This window comes from Mustela putorius, unplaced genomic scaffold (genome assembly GCF_011764305.1).
Source record: "Mustela putorius furo isolate JIRA1106 unplaced genomic scaffold, ASM1176430v1.1 tig00003898_pilon_pilon_pilon, whole genome shotgun sequence".
Taxonomy (NCBI): Eukaryota; Metazoa; Chordata; class Mammalia; order Carnivora; family Mustelidae; genus Mustela; species Mustela putorius.
In genome coordinates, this window is record NW_025422047.1 from 17,486,228 (window position 1) to 17,505,077 (window position 18,850).

General features: G+C 41.9%; 2 protein-coding genes across 3 annotated transcripts in view; one reads left to right on the forward strand and one right to left on the reverse strand.

The window, feature by feature from the left end:
• Positions 1-12,308, reverse strand: part of LYSMD2 (LysM domain containing 2) — a 38,455-nt gene extending 26,147 nt beyond the window's left edge. Inside the window, exon 1 of the mRNA XM_045067677.1 lies at positions 12,175-12,308. The gene's annotated coding sequence lies outside the window, so the exon portion shown is untranslated. The remainder of the gene's footprint in view (positions 1-12,174) is intronic.
• TMOD2 (tropomodulin 2) overlaps positions 1-18,850 on the forward strand; it is a 70,500-nt gene that overhangs the window by 8,741 nt on the left and 42,909 nt on the right. Inside the window, exon 2 of one of the 2 annotated variants that reach the window (XM_004755423.3) lies at positions 11,626-11,693. The gene's annotated coding sequence lies outside the window, so the exon portion shown is untranslated. Of the gene's footprint in view, positions 1-11,625; positions 11,694-12,432; positions 12,577-18,850 lie in introns of those variants that run through there. The other variant, XM_045067674.1, reaches the window with a different exon arrangement.

Genomic DNA, 18,850 nt, shown 5'->3' on the forward strand with positions numbered 1-18,850 from the left:
AGGTGGGAGTTGGGGGTATGGGTGAAGTAGGTAAAGGGGATTAAGAAGCACAAATTTCCGGTTATAAAGTAAACAAGTAACTACACTTCTCACAGTGAACATTGAGTATAGAATTGTTGAATCATGATGTTGTACACCTGAAACTAATATAACATTGGCAACTACATTTCAATAATAAAAGTCTTTTTAAAAGAACTTCATTTCTTTTTATGGTTGAATGATGTTCCATTATATGGATATATCACATTTTGGTTGTCCGTTCATCTGTTGATGAACACTTGGGTTGTTTACAGCTTTTGGCTATTGTAAATAATGCTGCAAAGAACACTGATATGTAAGTATCTGTTCAAGTACTTGCTTTCAATTTCTTTGGACAGATACTCTCGAGTGGAATTGCTGGGTCATACTGTAAATCTATTTAGCTTTTTCAGAAATCAAACTATTTCCCACATCCTTTGCACGATTTTACATTCTCACTGGTTATGTGTGAGGGTTCCAAATTCCCCACATCTTTGCCAACAAATATTTTTCCCCAGGTTGTGGCTTACTTTTTCATTCTTTTAACAGTGTCTTTTTCAAAGCAGAAGTTTTCAACTTTAATCAAGGGCAACTTACCAATTTTTTTCTTTCATGGGTCTGCTGGTGGTGGTGTATCTAAAAAGGCCTTGCCAATTTCAAAGTTACCTACATTTTCTTCTGTTATCTTCTAGAAGTTTTATAGTTTGTGTTTTGTATTTAGTCTTCATCAAATTTTCTTTGCTTCTTGTCAAAGATGAGTTAACCATGTTTGGGTGAGTCTATTTCTGGGGTCTCTATTCTGTTCCACTGATCTATTTGTCTTTCAGCAATGCCACACTGTCTTGATAACAGAAGCTTTATAGTAAGTCTTGAAGTTGGGTAGTGTGAATCCTTTGACTTTATTCTTCATCGGTATTGTATTGGCTATTCTGTCTTTTGTTTTTCCATATGAATATTGAAATCAGTTCATTGACATCTACAAAATCACTTGCTGGGATTTTTTATTGGGATTGCACTGAATCTATAGATCAACTTGGGAAGAACTGACATCCTAACAACATTGAGTTTTCCTATCCATGAACATGAAATATCTCTCCATTATTTAGACCTTCCTTGATTTCTTTCATCGGGAGTTTTGTTGTTTTCTCTTATAGAGTTATTATATAAATATCTAATCTAAGTATTTTTCTTTCTTTGCTTTTTTGGGGGTGGGGGTACTAATGTAAATGGTGTTGCATTTTTTAATTTCAAGTTCCAATTATAGGAAAGCAATTGATTTTTGTATACTAACCTTGTATCTACAACCTTGTTATAATCATTTATTAGTTCCAGGGTTTGTTTGTTTTCAATCATTCTTTGGGATTTTCTATACAGACAATTATATCTTCTATGAACAAAGACAGTTTTATTTTTTCTTTATCAATCTGTATACACATTTCACCCAACCCTGATGTCTTACTGCATTAACTAGGGCTTTTAGTCAATGTTGAACAGAAATGGCAAGAGGAGACAACCTTGCCCAGTTTCTGATCTTAGGGAGAAAGTATCTCCCTTCTCATCATTAAGTATGATGTCATCTGTAGAGTTTTTATGGCTGTTGTTTATCATATTAAGGAAGTTCCCCTCTATTCCTGTTTTACTGGGAGATTTTTTATCATAAATGAATGTTGGATTTTGCCAAATGCTTTTCCTATACCTATTGATATGATTATATGATTATTTTTCTTTAGCCTCTTCATTTAATGGATTACATTAATTGATTTTTTGAATGTTAAACCAGACCTGCATACCTGGAATAAAATCCCACTTAGTGCATAATTCTTGTTATACATTGTTGGATTCAATCTATTAACATTTTGTGGAAGATTTCTGCACCGTTTTCATGGGAGATATTGGCCTGTAATTTTCCTTTCTTTTAATGTTTTCTGTCTTGTTACTAGGGTGATGCTTGGTCTAATAGAATAAGTTAGGAAGTATTCACTGCACTTCTATTTTCTGGAAGACATTACAGAGAATTGGTATCATTTCTTTCTCAAATGCTTGGTAGAACCCAGAGTGAAACCATCTAGGCCATGCTAAAACTAATAAAGACTATAGCATAAATAAATTAAATGGAGACTAGAAAAACAGTAGAGAAAACAAAGAAAACCAAAAGTTGGCTCTTTGAAAAGATCAACAAAATTGGCAAACCTTTAGCTAGACTGACCAAGGAAAAAAGAGAAAAGAGTCAAATACTAAAATTAGGAGTAAAAGAAAGGATATCACCATTGACCTTACAGAAATAAAAAGAATTATAAAAATCATGGAGAGTTATATGCCAACAAACTACGTAACTTAGATGAAATGGATAAATTCCTAAAAAGACATAAACTAAGGAAACTGACTCAAGAAGAAATATATATTCTAAATGTTTGTAGAAAAAGCAAAGAGACTGAGGTAGTCATTTTTTTAAATTTCCAACAGATGGTACACCTGGGTATTCTCAGTTGGTTAAGCATCTGCCTTTGGCTCAGTTCATGAGCCCAGGATCCTGTGATCAAGTCTTGCAACGGGCTCCTTGCTCAGCAGGGAATCTGCTTCGCCCTCTGCCTGCTGCTCCCCTTGCTTGTGCTCTCTCCTCCTCCCCCTTTTTGACAAATAAATAAATAAATAAATAATCTTTTAAAAAGTAAAAATAAATTCCCAATAGGATTAAAAAGGTTTATACACCATGACCCACTGGGATTTATCCTAGGAGTGAATTGCTAATTGAACATCTGGAAATCAATGTAATAAACCATATTAATAGAATAAAGGGGAAAACCCCATGTGATCATCTTTACAGATACAGGAAAAAAGTCTTTGATGAAACCCAACACCCTTTCATGATAAAAATATCAAACAAAGTAGGAATAGACAGGAACCTCTTCAAGCTGACAAAGGGTACTTATGAAAGGATACCATCAAGAAAGTGAAAAAAAAAAAAAAAGAAAGAAAGTAAAAAAATCCAAATCCACAGAATGGGAAAAAAATATATGTAAATCACATGTCTGATAAAGGATATATAACCAGAACATATTAAAAAAACTTTTATAGATCAATAATAAAAAGATAACCTAATTAAAAAGAAAGAGACATTAAGAATTTCATTTACAACTACAATAAAAAGAATAAAATAGGGGCACCTGGGTGGCTCAGGGGGTTAAGCCTCTGCTTTCGGCTCAGGCCATGATCTCAGGGTCCTGGGATGGAGGCCTGCATCAGGCTCTCTGCTTAAGCAGAGAGCCTGCTTCCCCCTCTCTCTGCCTGACTCTCTGCCTACTTGTGATCTGTCTCTGTCAAATAAATAAATAAAATCTTAAAAAAAAAAAAGAATAAAATATCTAGGAATAAATTTAACCAAGGAGGTGAAATATCTGTACTCTGAAAACATTTGGATGAAAGAAGCTAAAGATGACAAAAATGAGTATGTTAACCTTAAGGATTGGAAGAATTAATATTGTTAAAATGTTTATAAATTGAAAGTGTTGGGGCGCCTGGGTGGCTCAATGGGTTAAACCTCTGCCTTCGACTCAGGTCATGATCTCAGGGCCCTGGGATCAAGCCCTGCATTGGGCTCTCTGCTTGGTGGGGAGCCTGCTTCCCCCACTCTCTCTGCCTGACTCTCTGCCTACTTGTGATCTCTCTCTCTCTCTGTCAAGTAAATAAATAAATAATCTTTTTAAAAAAAGAAAATGTTTATAAATATATACATTTATAATCATTTTAAAATGTATATATTTATAAATGTTTATATATTTTATAAATATGTTTATAAATAAATATAAATGTTTACCCAAAGCAATCTACAGATTCAATGTAATCTCTATCACAATGTAACAGTATCATTCACAGGTCTAGAACAAAGAATCCTAAAATTTGTTTGGAACCACAAAAGACCCCAAATAGCCAAAGCAACCTTGAGAAAGACAAAGCTGGAGGTATCTACAATCCTAGATTTCAAGCAATGCTACAAAGCTATTGTAATCAAAACAATGTAGTATTGGCACAAAAACAGACACAGAGATCAATGGAATAGAATAGAGAGTCCAGAAATAAACCCATATTTATATGGTCAACTAATCTAGGACAAAGGAGACAAGAATATCCAATGAGGAAAAAACAGTCTCTTCAATAAATGGTGCTGGGAAAACTGGACAGCTACATACAAAGGAATGAAATTGAGCCACTTTCTTACATCATATTTAAAAATAAACTGAAAATGGATTAAAGACCTAAATTTAAGACCTGAAACCACAAAGCTCCTAAAAGAAAAAAAGGCAATTAACTCTTGGACATCAGTCTTAGCAATATTTTTTGGGATTTGTCTCCTTAGGCAAGGGAAACAAAAGCAAAAACAAACAATTGAGATTACATCATGCTAAAAAAGTTTTGCACAGCAAAGCAGACCATCAACAAAATGAAAAACCAACTTACTGAATGGAAGAAGATATTTGTTCTTACTTTTGTTTTGTTTTTTCTTAAGATTTTATTAATTTGTGTTTTTTTAAGATTTTATTTATTTATTTGACAGACAGAGATCACAAGTAGGCAGAGAGGCAGACAGAGAGAGAGGGGAAAGCAAGCTCCCTGCTGAGCAGAGTCCAATGCGGGGCTCGATTCCAGGACCCTGAGATCATGACCTGAGCCGAAGGCAGAGGCTTTAACCCACTGAGCCACCCAGGGGCCCCTATTTATTAATTTGAAGGAGAGAGAAGGAGAGCGACAGCATGAGAGGGAGTAGAATGGGAGGGAGAAGCAGACTTCCTGCTGAGCAGGGAGCCCAATGTAGGACTGGATCCTGGGACTCTAGGATCATGACCTGAGCAGAAGGCAGTTGCCTAACCAAATGAGCCACCCAGGCATCCAGGGAAGAGATATTTATAAATGATATATCCAATAAGGGGTTAGTATCCAAAATACATAAAGGATTTATACAACTCAACACACACACACACAGAGGAAGGAAGGAAGGAAGGAAGGAAGGAAGGAAGGAAGGAAGGAAGGAAGGAAGGAAGGAAAAAGAAAAGAAAAATCTGATTTAAAAATGGGCAGAGGACCTGAGGACATGTTTTTCTGAAGAAGACACACAGATAGCCAATAGACACAGAAAAAGATGCTCAACATTACTAGTTATCAGGCAAAGACAAATCAAAACCACAAGGAGCACCTCACACCTGTCAGAATGGCTAGTACCAAAAAGGCAAGAAAAAGGGGGCGCCTGTGTAGCTCAGCTGGTTAAGTTCTGCCTTTGGCTCAGGTCATGATACTGGGGTCCTGGGACTGAGCCCCACTTCAGGCTCCTTCAGGTAGTCAACTTCTCCCTCTTCCTCTGCCCCTCTCCCCTGCTGGTGCACCCTCTCTCTCTCAAGTAAATAAAATCTTTTAAAAAAGAAAAAGAAAAAAAATAACAAGTGTTTGGCAAGGATGTAGAGAAAAGGAAAAACATGTATACTGTTGGTGGGAATATAAATTGGTACAGCTACTGGGGAAAACAGTATGTGGAGTTTCCTCAAGAAACTAAAAATAGAAATACCACACAATTCAGTAATTCTACTACTAGGTATTTACTTGAAGAAAACAAAAACACTAGTTCAAAAAGAATATGCACCCTTGAGTTTATTGCAGCAATATTTACAATAGCCAAGATATGGAAGCAATCTTAAGTACCTGTCAATAGGTGAATTGATAAAGACTATGTGGTATATACACACAATGGAATATTATTCAGCCAACAAAAATGAAACCTTGTCATTCATGACAACACGAATAGGCCTCTAGAACAGTATGGCAAGTGAAATGTCTCAGACAGGGAAAGACAAATACTGTATGATTTCATTTTTATGTGGAATTTAAAACACAAAACAAAACAAACAGAAACAGACATAAATACAGAGAAAAAACTGATGGTTGCCAAGGAGAGAGGTGTGGGGGTGAATAGGTGAAACATGTAAAGGGGATTACAAAGTACAAACTTCTAGTTATAAAATAAATAAGTCACAGGACATAGGAAAGACAGTCAATAATACTGTAATACACATGCATGGCGACAGATGGGAACTACATTTGTGGTAAGCATTTCATGTATAGAATTCAAATCGGGGGCGCCTGGGGGGCTCAGTGGGTTAAGCCGCTGTCTTCGGCTCAGGTCATGATCCCAGGGTCCTGGGATCAAGCCCCGCATCGGGCTCTCTGCTCAGCGGGGAGCCTGCTTCCTCCTCTCTCTCTGCCTGCCTCTCTGCCTGCTTGTCATCTCTCTCTGTCAAATATTTAAATAAATAATCTTAAAAAAAAAAAAGAATTGTCAAATCGCTACGTTGTACACCTGAAAAAAACTGGGCAAAGGATTTAAATAGACACTTCTCCAAAGAAGATACAGAAATGGCCAATAAGCACATGAAAAAAGGCTCAATATCATTAGCCATTAGAGAAATGCATCTCAAAATCACAAGGGGATATCCACTTCCATTCACTAGGATGCCTGCCGTAAAAACAAAAAAGCCATTAAGAAGTGATGGCAAAGATATGAAGAAATTGGAATCCTCATATATTTCTGGTAAAAATGCAAAATGGTTCAGCTACTTTGGAAAACAGTTTGGCTGTTCCTCATAATGCTGAACTTTATGTTTAGCATGTTCCATATGACCTACCAACACTATGCATAGGTATATACCCTAGAGAAACGAAAACATGTCCATACAAGATGTACACAACTATGGCTTGTGGCACTAGCCATAATATCCAAAATGAGGAATTGACCTAAATGCCCACCAACTGACAAAGAAAATGTGGCATATCCACACAGTGGAATGCTATTTGGCCATAAAAAATAAAGTACCAACATATGCCACCACATGGCTGAACCATGAAAACAGTATGCTAAGTGAAAGAAGGCAGCCGCAAAACCCCCATATTATAGATCTCACTTACGTGAAATGTTCAGACCAAGGAAATTCAGAGAAGACAACATAGATTAGTGGTCCCTAGGGTCTGGCAGTTTGTGGGGAAGGGGAAGGGTCAGCTCATGTGTATGGGTTTGCTTTTTGGGATTTTGATAAATGTTCTAATGTTAGTTTGGGTGATAGTTTCATAACTGTGAATGTACTAAAAACCATTCAATTGTATGCTTAAAAGGGTGAATTTGTGAGATATTAAATATATCTCAATGAACCCATTTTGAAACATGTACAGAGAATGGTTTAATAATGGTCCCATGCCCAGCTTCAACCATTATCAATTCGTAACCAAGTTTTTTCATCTATAACTTGATGCTGTCACCCTACTCCACTCTCACATTGGCTTATTTTAAAAAACAAACCCCAGATATTTCTTCTTCAAATATTCAGTGTGTTTTCAGTAATATTCAGTAGCATCTTTCTAAAAGATAAGGGCTCTTTTTAAAAAAAATACAGTACCATTATCACATCTAAAAACTTAGTATCTTCATATAATCAAATATCCTGTGTTTCCATGTTGTCCCTCAATTGTCTCATAAATTTGATTTTTTTAGCAGCTTTTCAAATCTAGATCTGCTACATATTGCATTTCATTATCTCTTATGTTTCTGCGTATCCATAAACCCTCGCCCTATTTGTTTTTCTTGCAATATATTTATTGAAGGATTGGGTTGTCATGTAGAGTTTCCCACATTCTGGATTTTGCTGATTGCATTACTGTGATGTTATTTAACATGATCACTATTCAATAGTGATTCACTTTTGGATGCTTGCTGCCAAGTACACTATAAATGTGACTTCATATTCATCAACATAGTTGCCACACCTTAGTGCTTACCAGACATCAGATCCTTATAGCATACTTGACACAAATTATCCCATTTAACCCGTAAAACAACTCCATGTGGTATTATTACCCCAGTCTGGAGATAAAGGAAATGAGGCTTAGAGAGGTTCAAAAAAAGTGGTCCCAGTCAACCCCCGAGGCAGTGAACATCTTGTCACAGCCAAGGTCTGTCTGATGTTACAACCCATACTTCTATCCATTACATGACAATATCCCCATCTTTTGCCTGTGACTGTGGTTGTTTTTGTAAACTCTAAGAAGTAGTCCTTCAGTCCACCCAAAGAACTTACTTTTACATATCATCTGTAATACTTAGGATACTTTCAGCTTCAAGCAACAGAAAACATCTCAAAGTGACTCAGCAATAAGGGCATTTGTAATTTCATAGAAGAAGAAATCCAGAGGCTCCTGTGTGGGTCAATGGGTTCAGCATCTGTCTTCAGCTCAGGTCTTGATCCCAGGGTCCTAGGAGGAGGCCCTGCTCAGCAGGAAGTCTGCTTCTCCCACTTCCTCTGCCCCTCCCCCCCTGCTTGTCTTTCTCTCTCTCTCTCTCAAAAAATAAATAAATAAAATATTTTTTTAAAAAAGAAATCCAGAAGTGGGACAGCGGCAGGTCTGATTGATTTGGTGACTTAACAACATCACAGACCTAGGTTCATTCTATCTCTTTACTCTGCCATCACGGATGTGTTGGCTCTGTCCTAAGGGTCAAGTTTCAGGTAACACAGAAGCAACAATACCCAGTAGAGATGGTGGCATGTTTCCTGTATGTCTCTGTTTGTTTGTTTGTTTAAGATTTTATTTATTTATTTGACAGAGAGAGATCACAAGTGGGCAGAGAGGCAGGGAGAGTGAGAGGGGGAAGCTGGCTCCCTGCTGAGCAGTGAGCCCGACGCACGGGACTCCATCCCAGGACCCTGAGATCATGACCTGAGCCAAAGGCAGAGGTTTAACCCACTGAGCCACCCAGGCGCCCTGTATGTCTCTGTTTAAGAGCAAGAAAAATCTTTCCCAGAAGGTTTTCAGCACACACCTCCTCAGGTTTCAGTGACAAAACTGGGTCATATGCCCACCCCTAACCTCTTACTAGCCAGCCAAGAGGATCTTATTCCCCTTGCCCATGGTAGTTTAGGAGTGTACCTCTGAGATGGTAATAGGATCACCTTCCTTGGTGGGTCAACACCTATAAAGGCTTCTGCAAAGAAGAAGAGGGGTGAATGGATGTTGAGTGGGCAAGCAACAGTATTTGCTTCATGTTCCTAATGAGCTATGCTACACAGTCCATTGTGAATAACACAAATACTTCATTATAAGTGCCACACAGAATTTTTTACTTTCTATCAAGTGACATTTACTTCTGAGCTATCAGCTTTCTTGCCTGCACAAAGACACTAGATAAGATTATATGTAAGGTCTCCTCCAGCTCCAGCTGTTTCAATTTTACATTTTGGAAAAAGCAAGTTCAAAAATTAAACTTACAAGATATGGGGATGCGTGGGTGGCTCAGTGGGTGAAGCCACTGCCTTCGGCTCAGGTCATGATCCCAGGGTCCTGGGATCGAGTCCCACATCGGGCTCCTTGCTTGGCATGGAGCCTGCTTCTCTCTCTGCCTCTGCCTGCCACTCTGCCTGCTTGTGCTCTCTCTCTCTCTCTGACAAATAAATAAATAAATAAACGTACAAGATATGGTCCAGAAATGATGATGGGTTTCAGCTGCCAGGTTTCAGTTTCCTAGGCATGGCTGATGTCCTTCTAGCCCTTGAAAAGTTTTAGACATAGGTATTAGATTTAAAGAACTAAACAAACTGAAACTGATCATATCTTTCCATTAAGTTTTAACATTAAAAATAGGTTAAGTGTTCTGGGATGCCTGGGTGGCTCAGTTGGTTAAGTGGCTGCCTTCGGCTCAGGTCATGATCCCAGCGTCCTGGGATCGAGTCCCACATTGGGCTGCTTGCTCGGCAGGGAGCCTGCTTCTCCCTCTGCCTCTAGCCTGCCACTCTGTTTGCCTGTGCTTGCGCTCTGTATCTCTCTCTCTCTCTAACAAATAAATAAAAATCTTTAAAAATAAAAAAAATTAAAAAATAAAAAATAAATAGGTTAAGTGTTCTACCTTCCTGCCTCTTCTGTTAACACCTACTAGCTTCTAGGCCTCATGCTACAGACAGTTTAATTAGAAGATCTTTTTCATAACTTACTTCCTTTCGCTTGGTGTCAGCATCCTTCTGGAGCTCATACAAGGCTCTGTGACCGTCAGAGCTCTTCTACCTTTGCTTTCACTGCCAACTATGACTTTAACTTAAGAAATCATTTCTGGGGCACCTGGGTGGCTCAGTGGGTTAAGCCGCTGCCTTCGGCTCAGGTCATGATCTCAGGGTCCTGGGATCGAGTCCCGCATCGGGCTCTCTGCTCAGCGGGGAGCCTGCTTCCCCCCCTCTCTCTCTGCCTGCCTCTCTGCCTGCTTGTGATCTCTCTCTGTCGGATAAATAAATAAAATCTTTAAAAAAAAAAAAAAGAAATCATTTCTGTCCCGGCTACCTTTCACAGACTGCATCTGAAGTAATTCTCCATTCATTTCATCACACACAGGCATTTTCCTTGTGGAGAACCACAAGAACACCAAAAAGAAAGATGGTACACCACTGAGTATTGTCGTTATATCAACCCTTTGCTACTCTTTCTTTCGATATGAATAAAATTCCTTTATTTGAGTTTATGCCTACCATCAGTTTTCTCTGGGAAAACTGCTGGCTTGATTTGTAAGTAGTTCCATTCTTATTTAACAGAGGCTATGGTTTGTGATAAATGCACAACATGAAAAAGTCAAAGATATTATAGATCTGCCAGGACATTGGGAATAACAAATGATAGGAAAACCTGGAAGCGTGATTTAAGTGGGTTTGTTCATACCTCCATCTCATTTCATTATTTCCAGATCAGATGTGCCATTCTGGGGAAGAGGCCCAGGGTACAATCTATTACCATCATGGAAAGTGGGAAGCCCCTCCTGTGTGCCATTGTTCATCCCACTGGTCCCAAGAGCTTTAGAGAATTAACTGTTTTCTGAGCAAGGCATGGCCCTGTTTGAAATGTACAAAGGAAAGAGTGCTGAGAGTGCCTCTTTGGGGAAGCAGAGAATATGCAGGGTGGAAGGAGAGGGGATCAGCTTAATAATCAACTAGATGACCTTGAGCAAGTCGTATCACCTCTCTGTACCTCTTAGAAATCTGGGGAAAAGCCTTACTCTGTATCTCACAGATTGTTGCCAAAATCAAGTGAGAACACAAATAGGAAAGTACTTTCACAAATGCAAAATTGTGTTATTATTTTTGAATATGGATTTTCCTCTGCGTTTTTCTTTTTTCTTTTTTTTCTTTTTTTTTTTTTGCCACATGATAACTGACGGGTCATGCCAGATTATGAAGCACTCACCCTTTGACTGTTTCATGCAGATTACACCAGCAATATTATATCCATCCCTTTGGTTTATTTTCCTTCCATCACATCCCTAAAATGCAAATCTCATCATAAGGTGAACTACTGCATAGCAGCTACTTAACAAAAGGCAACATACTTAAACTGTCCAGATAAATGCTATATATAAGAGTTGTGCTAGAAGTATTCAAAAGGGGTTCAAAAAGGAGTGAGAGCACATCTAATTAGAGAAAGCTTCTGAAAGATAATCCCATCATGCCACGTATTTCAGGAATTTCGGCCTTAGTCCCGTGTGACCCCACCCCACTTTCATGCTTCAGAGACAAGGGCATATTTTCTCTATCTTCGCAGCTCCCAAGAACCTGGCAGAGAGGACATTTCAGAACCTTCGGGGATGAAGTGAACCTGCTAAACGCGAGGTGGGTTTTAACATTTATCTACCCAGCCCAATGAAGCTCACCTATTTTTAACTTAGTATTATAGGTGGGTCTTTCCAGGCAAGACATGTGCCCGAGAACTCCCCTGTAACTCCCAAGGAAGAAATTTCATTGCGGATGTGTTAAGTGCCCAGCACAGCTGCTTTCATATATGCACCTAATATGGGGTTAGTCCTCAAAATATATCTTCAGGCTTTAAGCTCACTTTACGGATGATGATGCCGACACTCGGCATAGGCTGCGTTGTCCAGTCTAACATCTAGTAGAAGCCACTGCGTGTGCATGAGCTCTTCAACACCCTGACCCCCAAACTTTAAATCAGCCTCGCTCAACTTCACCTGCTTACCTCCCTCCTTGCAGGCACCTGCCCTAGCTACTCCTCCTTCCCGTGTCCCCGCCCCAGGCCCCAGTACAGCCGGTAAAAACTAGATCTTAAGGCTTGCGCGTAAAGATGTTCACTCACCCAACTGCTCCTCACAGGCTTGAAAAGCCTTTGCCACCCACCCTATCCGCAGCCCCGAGCTTCTCAAAAGAGCCAGCACAGCGTTTTCCCAAGGCTGAGGTCCTCGCCGCCAGCAGGGCGGTGACGGGGTTGGGACGTGGATTCCGGGAGAGGACACCTGCAGGGGAGGTCCCCGTAGGGGGTCCCGCCTCCGCGCGGCCGGGGCGCGCCGCCGCGAACTACGCTTCCCAGGCTGCTCCGCTGCCGCCGCGCGCCCCGGCGCCGCGCCCGGCCGGGAGCCGCCTGTTGATCGCGCGCTTGCCCGGCCACTGCGCCGCCGCTGCTCGGCGGTCCCCGCCCGCTACCTCGGGGCAGACGGACGCACGGCCCGCACCGCCGGCTACGGGATGGGCGCACGGACGGGTGAGCGCGCGGGGGTGCGGGGGCAGGCCCGGGCGGGGCACGGTGTGCATACCCCGGCCCGTGGCGCGGGGGTGGCCGCGCCCTCCCGGCGGGCTGGAGGATGCTCCGCGGCGTCGGCGCCTGACCCGGCGGGCGCCAAGAGCCGGGGCCGCAGGTGGCCTCCCTCCGCGGCCGGGCGGGCTGTGCGGGGCGGCGCGGGCGGGAGGCGCTCCCGGGGTGTGGGTCCCGCGCCCCGCACTGCGGCTCCGCAGCCTCGGCAGCCCGCCGGGCCGCTGCAGTGAGGGCGCGGTCTCCTGCCTTCCTCGCGCTGCGGGGCTGGGTTTTTCCACGCTGGGCTTTGTTCCCCTCTTTCCCCTCTCCTGTGACAGTTAGACAAGCTCCTGGAGCCCGGTGCCTGTCACCGCATCGTTGCAGCGGGCGACAGGGAAGGGTGCATTCCGGCTGGAGTCTTACGACCCCTGGAGCTGTCACTCGTGGGGCGTTTCAGCCTCTGGGAAAGCGGCAATCGGGGAGCGGCCTGATGCAGGTCATCGAGACCTTTATTTTTCTTGGTTAAAGTCATGGTAGCTTGTGCTCCCTGAGCCTCCTAAATTGTCCCTATTGATCTGCAGAAATGAAGATGGATTTTAAAATAATAATATTAATAAAAAGTTCCTAATGGGAATTTTTACTTAAAGCGTTACAAGGTGGGAAGGTGATGCAGGCAAAATGCAAATTAGCGTTGAAAGAGGCCTCGAGTGCTACGGCATCATCTTGCCCATTAAACAGCCAAATCACAAGGCACTTGGGAAGGGAACGAAAAGAACATCAGAGGAGGTATTTTTCAAATCAGGTTCCTGTCCCATATCTACCATTAAGGAGCTGAGGGACTCTGGGCAAGCCCCTTGACCTGAGTCTCTCTATGTATGTAAAATGGGGCGTTTGGGATGCTGGATTTCTAAATCTCTGTTCTTCCAAGATTCTCATATCAGGGGACTGAAGAGATGAGGTTGCGTCTGTTCAACACCATTACAAAAAGCCTGATTGTGACAGAACAAGCGGCTTTACCCTTGTAAGGAGGAAAGATTTTTCAGGGCTCTGGCAATCTGATTTTTTTAAAAAATAAAACTGATTTTTTCTATCTACTTTCTTCAGTCAACCTAATAAATATGTATTATAGCCACTTTATTGTTCGCAGAGCTGTAAGTTGGTGGGCAACATGGTTGCTTTGTGTTCCTTTTTTAATTTGCTGAAGGTGAAGTCATGAGGTGGGTGGGTTAATGGAGAAGCAAATGCCTCCCCCAGTCTGGGCTCAAGTGGTCAGATGTGGTCAGCAAAGACATGGGGGAAAGCCCCAGCAAGAAGTAACCAGAGAGCATATGCGCTGAGGAAAGAGAGGATGAGTACTGATGGGTCATTGTTTGAATAATACACAATGAGGAATACCAGAACCAGAAAACCAGTGCTAAGCAAACCCTAACATAACCAGTTCAGGCAAGGACTCATCCCTGGGTTCAAAACCTTTGAGTGAGAGGTTGTTGGAGAATAGGATTATCTCACCATGGATTACCTCGAGAAAATGTGTCTTTACAATGGAAAGATGAGGAGGTCATCACCTCAGCCTAGTGATCAAGCTTACCAGCATCTATTAAGAGTCTCCTGTTGGGATACAATAAGATCATGACTTCACCTATGTAGTGTTTCTGCCAAAAAGACTGGAAAGTCGAATTTGGGAGGGTGGGGAGTTTTGTAGATTAAAATACTCAAGTGGTGTAACAACAATTTGAGATGCATAAACTTTGGATCCTAGATCAGGAAAAAGAAAAATAATAAAAACACACACACACACACACACACACACACACACATATATAATCCTTTAGCAATATATATATTGCTATAAGATTATTTAGAGACAATTGGAAAATTTTAACAGGGACTATATATTATATAATATGATGGAATTACTTTTCATTTTCTGAGGCACAATAGTGGTGCTGTGGTTATGTAGGACACTGTCCTCCTTCGTGTAAGGTGCAGGTATTAGAGGAAATGTGTCGTGATAGCTGCAACTTTCAGCTAGTTCAGGGACAAGTCTAAGGGTGGGGGAGCAAGCTCAGGAAATGTGGCAAAATGACAGCGAATTGAAGAGAATAGTATGCAGGTATTTGTTGTAATGTTCTTTTGTATTTTCAGTAAGTGTGGACTTTTTAAATTAAAGTGGGAGAGAGTGGAGCACCTGGGTGGCTTAGTGGTTGGAGCCTCTGCCTTTGGCTCGGGTCATGATCTCAGGGTCCTGGGATCGAGCTCTCTGCTCAGCAGGGACCCTGCTTCCCCCTCTCTCTCTGCCTGCCTCTCTGCCTACTTGTGATCTATCTCGCTCTGTCAAATAAATAAATAAAATCTTTAAAAAAATAAAAATAAAAAAATTAAGTGGGAGGGAGCAATGAAATTAGAGAGTATATAAAGAGAAAGAATTGTAGAGAACTAGTAGGTTAGTGACACACAGCCGCAGTGAATCTGTGGCTTTGAGTTACCAGGATTTAAATCCTATTGGAGGTGTGAGGGGGCTTAGGGCAAATTCCCTTTCTTGGTTTGTTTCGGCTACTCTCAATCATTTATTCTTTTTTTTTTTTTTTAATTTTATCTACTTATGTGACAGAAAGAGAGCAGAAGCAGGGGTAGTGGCAGGCGCAGGGAGAGGGAGAAGCAGGTTCCCCACTGAGCAGGGATCCTGACATGGGGCTCGATTCCAGGACCTGGGGATCATGACCTGAGCCAAAGGCAGATGCTCAACCCACTGAGCCACCCAGGTGCCCCACAATCATTTATTCGTAAGATACTGCATCCGCTGGGGTACCTGGTAGGCTCAGTAGATAGAACATGCATCTCTTGATCTCAGGGTGGTGAATTCAAGACCCATATTTAGGTGTGGAGCCTACTTTAAACAAAAGAAAGGAAGGAAAAAAAAAAAAGATACTGCATCCTCTAACTCCAACCTCAAAACATTAATAATTCCCAAACCTTTGAAATGTTAGCTCTACTCGAGAACCATCTTGAAAGCACTGTCCCTTTCCTCTCTACATTCAAGATGTCCATATAGAAGGAAGTTCCCAGTAGTGGTTCTTTTTATTTTGAGTTAGGGGAGTGTTAGGGGAAAGAACAGATCCAGACTTTTGACAGAACAGAAGGTTTAGGGTTTTCTCTCATTGTCTTTATTTGTAAATCACACGCACTGAAATGGTTTCTTATAGACTATAAGTGGTTCATAGAGGTTCCTAGAAGGCATGTGCAGAAAAGACTTCCTGTTGCCAGGCCAGGAAAACAAAATCAACTCTTAAGATACAACACAGTTTTATACAGAGCCTTTTGCTGCAAAGAGACTTTTGCTATACCTGAAACATACATATTTCTGCTTTTACTTTTTGCCGCCTGTTTCAGCATCAATGCTACCCCCTCTCTTTAAGTATGTTGCTAGGTTTCCCCTATTGACCTCTGGTTGGAGTGGTAATGAGAAGGTCAGTTCTAGGACTGTGGGTAATAGGAGCTCATGAAACAGGACACAAGGCCAGCTGTGCTAAGCCTAGAGATGAGTAAGGGGCAAATCTGAGGCACCAGCCCTACGAGGCCTCTCATCAGAGTAGTTGGAGGGGTCTAGAGTCTGGTAAGCTGGGCTGCTGTTCAGCCCATACATGCAGGGATAGCCATCCCTGTTGTTTAGAGCTGACAACCATTCTGACTGGGCAGTGCCCATTCCATACCATTCACTAAGTCTTTTGCATATCATCTTGATAAGTAGTCATGAGTCAAGGTGCTGCGCATAGTACCAGTATGGCACAGCAAAACATTGATCAAACCTGGCTGGAATACAGAGGGTAGAGTAAGAGACAAGGTAGGTGACTCAAAGGCTACATAAGCCGGCAGGAGCCAGAAGGGCACAGGAATCAAAGGACAAAAAGTAGAGAACCCATAGTGCTGGTCCAGATGTGAGAAGCCATCAACTTCCAAAGGCAGGGTGAACCAATGGACACAGATACCCACGTACAAGGCAAGGTGATGGAAGTCGGGAAATGGGAGCGCCTCAGAAAACAGAATAGGGCCAGACAAAGGGATCAAGCAGCAGCAAGAAGTAGCACCTGCCAAGAAAGTGAGAAACCAAGTAGCAGTCTGGGCAGAGAGTCTCAGACTTCCATGCTGAGGAGCTTCTGCCCCCATCTAGAAGCTTCTTGGCTGCTTCCTGCCAAGGGGGAACCTTCCTCCTCCTTTGGTCAGCCTCTACATAGTGGCTTACTACACCTGGCAACACTGACCCAGGGCTCTTAGAAGATGCTGCCTCTCTCTATTCAACAGATCCTAACAAGGATAACAGAGGGAACAGATACCCCAAATGAAAGACTATTCCCAGACCAAGGACAAAAGAAAAATGGCTTTGACTGAGGGTTTGTATGTGTGTTGTACTAGGCACAGTTTAATAAATAGGGCTGCTCATTTTGACTTTGCTTCCAAGTCTTTGTGTGTAGGCATTGCTCCTAGTGCACACATTATCACATTAAGCATCACCTCCACCTTCTGAGATGAATACTGCTCTTTAGCCTGTTTTACAGAGGAAGGAACAGAGGCTTAGAGAAGTTTCACTTGCACTCAGACCTGTAATGATCACACCCAGGGCTGTGGTTATCTCCAAGGCCCCTGCTTTAAGTCTTCTGAACCCGGAGGAGGGTGGTTCACTGGTGGGCACATTGTTCTAAAAGGAGACTGTTTTCAAGCAAAATTTGAGCCATGGCAACTTTTGTGTGATAAGTTTGGGAAGTTAAGACCTAATAGTCTCAGTTACAAACTCTTCATTCTGGTAAGATCTGTTCCTCATTCCCCCTTCAGCTTGTTCCCTTCGATTGACCTGTCATACTTTTTGCCTGAGATTCCTTCTTATCTCACCCCATTCTCTGTCCTTCATCCTCTTCAAGTACTCCCAGACTATGGTAGGAGCCATTTGGTTTTTTAAAAAAGAGAGAGAAACAGACATGACTGGGCCATCTTCAAATAGCTTGATTTGGGGGCAGGTGGGCAGCACAGTCAATTAAGTGTCTGCCTTTAGCTTAGGTCATGATCCCAGGGTCTTGGAATGGAGCCCCACGTCTGGCTCCCTGCTCAGCAGAGAGCCTTCTCCCTCTGCCCCTCCCCCTGCTTGTGAACACACACACACACACACACACACATACACACATATTCTCTCTCTCTCTCAAATAAAATCTTTTTTAAAAACCCAAATAGCTAGATTTTAAAACATAGGCTGTGTGTTTTGTATACATTTTGTATTTACGCACAGCTAGAAAGGAATTAAATATATAGGAAAAACTCATGTCTTGTTGGAGAATATGATGATATGTTGATTTTGTTCTAATTTACTAATTTTAGAAAAACATAGATATGGCCCTCATGCACTTTGGTTCCCTGATTATTTAAAAATAATTATGAAATATTAAATATTTATAATAGAGAATAATAAATTATCATTTCCCTATCACTACTTGGGAATAAATCATCACCACTATAGTTGAAGCCCAAGTCCCCTTTCTCCAGGCAATACCCCCTCCCCTGCCAAGTATGCAATCCTATGTAGCTTTCCTAGAAATGTACATCCTCTGACATAACTTATGGCACTGTTTTGCCAGTTTAAAAAACTTTTCACTAGTTTTTCACTGGGTTTTTCAGAGTATTTTTTGTTTACTCTTTTGCAAAAATTAATCTCTGGTTTGGACAGGGTTTAATAAATAGGGCTGCTTGTTTTGACGGTGGTTCCAAGTCTTTGTGCCAAAGGCTGGCCACTTGGTGTGGTATCTGATTTTTCCTTTTTCATCCTGCAGTTACACGAATAAGGCAATGGAAATTGAAGCAAAGAAAGCTATACTCCTTGTTTTCCTTACTAGAGACTGTGTCTTTGGGTAACCGAAGAGTTATTAGGGGGCCCAAGCATTCTACCTTCAGCTCCAGTCCTAACTCCTGTCTTCTGTGTTCCTAACTGCCTTGGTGTACACTCCCACCTGGACTCTGGGAAGCCTTGCTGGGCACTTGCTTCATTCCAGCATGTTGCCTGCTGAGCGCTTGCCGTGAGACAGACATTCTGCCAGAGGTGACGCCGCTGCAGTGCTTTGTGCAGACTTTCTACTGTGGTATCGCCAACAGGAGGAGAGAACAGATGTGAACCCTTGTGGGGCCCAGGCGGGAGCTATAGCAGGCCAGTCAGTCATGAGCCAGAAATCTGCAGTTTGACCTTAAAAGCTCTGTGAATGCTACA